Raw genomic sequence first — 6,605 nt, 5'->3', positions numbered from 1 at the left:
ACTGCATCACACCAGTTGAATATTTTCGGTTGGAGGCATTCCAAGGCATGCTGCATATAGGATTTGTTGGCTACATGAAGAGACGCACTCCCGGCCATCCTACCAAAAGTAAACAGGATAGACCTAAGGGACCTGTCAGTGACATCTCGGATGATGATCTTGCCGTCTTTACTCGGCTGAGATCCTTCCCTGCAATACTGGCGGACATAATCTCTCACAGAGTCACTCCCTCGGGCCGAACCTGACAAAGAAATGGGGGCACCCCGCCTCGACAAGCCAGTCAAGAAGTAAATGTCTACTGCAGTCAAGGGGATAGATTTGCCCCTAATCTGAAAAACTTGATTGATAGGATCCCAAGCGTCGAGCAAATACTGCAGTAGGTTGATCTGCTGTCTCATGCTAGAGATGCGGAAGAACTTCAGCAAACCACAGTTCCGCAGTGCGTTCACTGTCACAGGATCACGTAGGGAAATCATGTCCTCTTCTTCATGTTCTCGTTCTCGCCATGTAAGGGTCATTTTGCTCCAATATCTCTGCAAAAACAAACAAGAGAGGAGATTAAATCCTAATTTTGATGAGAAACAGGGAAAAATTCCATTAAAAACTGTGCAACAACTTTCCTTTCTGCGCCCAACGCACCTACACATGTGTTATGGGTGCGTTGAATGTCAAGTCACCTTCATGATGACCCACAATCAGCGCAGGTTTCGATATGCCTAGGGTGCGTTGATGGCAGAACGCACCCATCAAACCCCAGGGGCTCAGAAAAGCAGGGACTGAAGCACAGAATGCAGAAAAGGAACCATGAAATGAAAGAGCTCAGGTTTAGCTCCTACCTGGTCCAGACGGCGCCGAGAATCGTCCACAGAATCTCCCGAAATCAGCTGATGAAAATCAAGGGGGAAGAGGCACCTCCAAAGCTCCAACAAACCAAGTTCAAATGAAATGGTAAAATGAGAGGTAAAAACACTTTTTAATTGCTTTTTACGTAGTTCAAAGTAAAATATTAGCGTTTTAATCTCATTTTCAAGCAAATGTTGTTCATTTCTAACTAGTTTGATGAAGCAATTGAAGATACAGTACTATCTTTGAAAAGCAAAGCTATTTATGGTAAAAAATCAAAACAAGACCATCTTATCGAGCAGTTTTAGCACATAGTTCATGCTCGTTAAAAAATAAACATAAGATCGAGCAAGTGTTTCAACCCGTGTTTAAGCTCGTTAAAAAATGAAATATCCTCCGGTAAATAACCACCATGAATGTAACATTATTAGCCGTTAAAGCCTTGGTCGTGTTTGCACCGTCACCTCCACTTTTCCATTGGCCGATCATTCACCCATTTTGAGGAACAGCTGCGAAGAGTGATTTCACTAGCCATCCTTGTGACACTGCCGTGATTGGAAAATTCCGACCTTTACCTGGAATCAGCTGCTACCCTTTTATCACTCGTTCCTCAAAAGACGAGTCTTCTTTAAGCTCTTTTCATCTGACTCGTAAAATATGAAAAGATTGCCGAGTTTTGGCCTTCCAGCTCGTTAAAGCGACCGGAAGTGCTATCCCTCCTCTAGATTTTAATCTTTTTGGACCTGAGGGATTATTGCACAAAAAGATCGAGCGCTTGTTTTGTTCGGCTCGTTAAAACTATCGAAAATTCATCCCTTCTGTATTGTTTTATACTTTTTCGGACTTAAGGGATTAGATGACGAAAAAGGAATTTCGGAGTTAACTTTACATACCTTTTCAGACTCTCTAAAAATGAAAAGGATCGAGTTATCTTTGTCGTTAGACTCGTTAAAAAGATTAATAGCGACAAACTTGTCTTTAGACGAGAACGAGTTTCACTATCGCTAGGCTCGTTAAAACATAGCGATGGGTTTGCCCGAAGGGTAAATTATAGAACAAGCATATGTTATCCTCCTCAAGCTTGACAAAAATAAAGAGGTACTGGTCAGCAATGACTGGGGAAAAATTGGGAAGAAACTCAAAGAACCTTTATTGGTAGCAAGTCGCTCTTGAACATGACACTTCCACTCCGTGCCTGAGTCGGGTTGGGTTGTTTCATTCACCGGTCACATCACCATGGTCTCGCCATACCATCCACCTTTGGGGCAAATGCTACCAATCCATCATATAAGTGTCGCCGATATGTTCAAGAGAAGTCATCCAGAGAAGTTAACCGTGTCCCATCCACTACCATACATTATACTTCATTCTTTCATGACCGCCACCCTGAACCATATATCATCAGATCGTTTTCACCTCCATCAAAATCATTTGCTCCGTTCCGTGTCATTGATGTGGGATTCATTAAGGCCCTCCTTTGACAGATCGCTTCTTGTCGACATCAGCTCATTATCCAAGAAGTTGATCTAGGAACACCCCCTTCAGTACTTTGAAGCTTGCATGCCTCAATGGCAAGTTTCTCACTTCCGGCGACAGGTATACATCAATGACCTTCGACTGAAAGATTTTGCGTGGTGTTCGACGCCAAGTCCTTTATTCACACCACGTGAATTGTACTGCAGTACCTTGAGGGTCATCATCCTTATCGGTGATTCCTCTCGCGCTTGTTAACAGTTTACATGATTGACTGGTAATCAAGCGATGTCTTTCCATGTTCGACTTCAAAAACATTTCTCACATGGATCGACTTGTACTTAGAGTGAAGATCGGACGAGATTGAAGACCCCGGATCTAGTTTCATCCATCCGGGCTGCGATATATATTCAGGAAAAATAAAGACATTGACATGTACAACATTGCAGCACAGATAATCGTCCTACCAAAGGGATGATGATTTCAGCAGGATCATTAGTCTACCATCAGACGATTGTCTGTCCTATGTACATAAAAATGAATTTATAAAGCTGAGCATGGGAATGCCCGCCTCAGCTAGATCATGAAAACAGTATGAAAATAATGTATTGTATTGTATCTTATTACAGGTCTCCTCCCAGCATTGAATGAACTTCAGATCCTCCTAATAAAGCATTTCACCCGATAAACGGCCTCATACTTTAGGGGGCAACTGTTATAGACATTTTTGTGCCTTACAACTCTAAGCATGAAATGTCCATAATCCAAGGGATCCAAAGTCCCTAAAAGTGTTGTTCCTGCCCCTAAAGGAACAAGGTCAACCAATGACAGCTTCTCCCAGAAGTTCTCCACCAGAAACTACTCAGAACTAGTCAAATCAGGATCAATTCAGAAGCTCCACTAGCTGCCTGCGTTGCAAAGCACCCAAATACACTGGCTAGGTGCGTTGCAACGCACTTGAATGCACTACCCAGGTGCGCTGAGTGGGAAATGACAAGTGGCAGAGTCATTCAACGAGGTGGAGAGACAATGGAAGCTTCCAGAATCTTCTCCAATGACACTTGCCTCACTGAATTCGACCAGTGATGAGTAAGAGGCTCTCAGTCTCTAAGTGGAAGCAAGAACTGACAGAGAGAAGCCACAAGTCAAAACATAAGCTGACTCATCCTCTCTGCTTACATCTATATATGGATCCCTCATCCCAGGGATCCAGAGGCTGGAATTTTGTACTTTGCAGAGAATTGCTGTTGGTTTGAGATTGAGATTAGTACATTGGGTGATTTATGCTTTGTTGGAGGAGAGGAAGGGAATCCTTTGCTGGGAGGTAGATGCTGGATCGGGACTCACTTGGTTGTATCTCCTCTTGGACTTTCTTATCATATCAATAAAATTATTTGAGTTTCTCCTGCATGCTGTGTATCAATGATGTTTTGTTATATTTGCATGTTTAGCTTAATCTGATCCTAAGCTTTTTATGAATGTAAATCTATATCTTCGTGTAGTTTCTCTCTTGTGTGATCTTGCAGGAATTCGGTGAAGCTGGGCCGGTAAGGGAGCTGGGAGCTGGGAGCTATTGAAGAGAGGAGCGATTGGATCAACAAACTAGCGAAAGACACAGGTTAGTTACATCCTTCCTCTTCATTTACATTTTATAAAGAAGAATACTCAAGTAGTTTTCCTTGTTTGTTGCTAAGGCACTATCACACCTTAGAGTGGGATAGGGGCGTTCTGAATAGATACTTTTCCCAACAACAATACCTATTGACATATTGGACATGTGGCCCCTTTATTATTATTCGACCTTATTAGATATATGTTTACACATTACATGCACATTTAACCGAGCATATGCCTTCCCCTTGGAGTCATATCATATACATTTAACACCATATATACCTCCCTCAAAGTTATATTAAACTTCCTCCCCTCTATAATCCACAAGTTCTTTGAATGTTAAACCTTAACCTTAACATATTTGATATAATCCTAATCTTTATCTCCATCACTAAACACTCTAAAAAAACATACACCTAACTATCCAACCATAGAAATATACATATAAAAAGATAATATATTAAATATTTAATTACAAATTAATATTAATAACACTAATATGCTAGATACCACTTTAATAATCACATTAAAAATACTCTACATAACCAATTAAAATTAAAAAACAATTTCAGATACAACCAATATATCCCTTCAAAATTGACCCATTACTTATAAAGCATTTTAAAATGCTTTGTTACCATTCCTTCAAAATTGACTGATTACTTATGAAGCATTTTAAAATGCTTTGTTACCATCCCTTCAAAATTGACCCATTACTTATAAAGCATTAAAATGCCTTGTTACTAGGATGAAAGATCCTAAAAAACCATTAAAAAGTTTAATTAGAAAAATGTAAAATGTCTGGTTGAATTTTAAATATTTTAATTACAAATTAATATTAATAACACTAATATGCTAAATACCACTTTAATAATCACATTAAAAATACCTTATAATAAAACCTTAACCACAAAACCAACTAAAATTAAAAAACAATTTCAAATACAACCAATAATCCCTTCAAAATTTACCATTACTTATAAAGCATTTTAAAATGCTTTGTTACCATCCCTCCAAAATTGACCCATTACTTATGAAGCATTAAAATGCTTTGTGAAAGATCCTTAAAAAAATTGTCAATTTTAAATATTTTAAACATATAGAATAGTAATTTTTTTTAATATGTAGATGATGTAGTTGGAAACATTATATTTTTAAATTAATAAAAAATAGATAATGTATATTTTTATTTATGAGGTGTAGATTAGTTAGTTTGTGTAGGGTTTAATTTTTATTGGGTTAGAGGTTTAAATTTCATGGGAGGGGTTGAGGATGTAAATTATTTTTGGGGGAATTTAATTATCTTAAGGGGTGTCCAAGCTCGATCAAGCTTTGTACAATCTTGGTGATATCATTCCATTGGTGGACATATAATTATTCCATCCAACATTGGGCCTGGCCTCGGCCCTAGGCTCAACCTAGTTTGAAAACAAATAGAGAGAATGTATACCTTTGTAATATATATATATATATTTTTAAATCACGATGAATCAATAGCTTGTTGGAGTAATTTAGATGATGTCCAATATCAAATCTAGTGACTACCACTATAACACCAAAAGTATATTCAACAATCCATAAGCTACACATACCGAAAACTTATGACTTAGCAAGAGCAAAGAGTCCATGAGGGTGGGGGAACCTACTCCTTGAGCCTTATCTCATACAAAGAGATCTCATACACCAATTCTATGTCTAGTTTAACAATAACTTTAAAATTGTCTCCTTATGGGACAACTGAGTGATTGACACAATGAGATATTATCCGCTCCACCCATGGGCAGATATCTTTGGCCCCCTGTGATAAAGCTCAAGGAGTAGGCTCCCTCACCCTCCTCACATATTTAGCTTATAGGCTCATGTATATATTCTTGGTGTTATAATAAGAACCACCAAGAGCTAAGTCATAAATTCCTCATGTATTTGACTTATAGGTTCTTGGATATACTATTAAAAAACTTACAAATTTACCATGGTAAAAAAATTCAATAACTTTAAAATTAAATTATTATTAATTAATTTATAAATATATTATTTTTAATAATGAAAATTAATATCTATTTTAAAATTAAACAATTAAGTATTAATAGTATTGTTGAATTGAGGCTTCTGTGATGCATATCAAGTTTATGAAAAACATTCGGCGCAAATCACATGATAATACATTTGTCGACGCCTTTCGAACCAACCACTGTGGTTCATCGTCAAGACAAGTCAAAGAATCAGAATATGGCTACATATTAAATTGGGAGAGCAGATCATCCAACCTCTAGGTTTGATTGAAAACGGCTATAAATAGATCAGACTAGACAAATAGCTAAGATTGACTAAGAATGGCTATATTTGACTATTCAAGATGTTTAATTATATAATATTATCATGCTTACTATATAATTGTTAGTAATAGTATTATATCCAAGATATAGTATTATTTCCCTAGATATAGTATTATATATCAACAATTTTATTTTAAATATTCCCTAGTAGTAACTCAAATTTGATTATCTTTTCACTTAAATAGCGTATGATAGGTATTAGAATAATATTTGTTTGAGCATGATAATATTATATAACTAAACACCTTGAATAGTCAAATATAGTTGTTCTTGGTCAATTTTAGCTGTTTGTCTATTTTGATCTATTTATAGCCGTTTTTAGTCAAACCTAGCCATATT

Source organism: Pinus tabuliformis, chromosome 7, assembly GCF_031772625.1.
Source record: "Pinus tabuliformis cultivar Carrire ecotype Pingquan chromosome 7, CPIR1, whole genome shotgun sequence".
NCBI lineage: Eukaryota > Viridiplantae > Streptophyta > Pinopsida > Pinales > Pinaceae > Pinus > Pinus tabuliformis.
The sequence above is the reverse complement of the archived record's forward strand: the minus strand, read 5'-3'. Positions refer to the sequence as shown.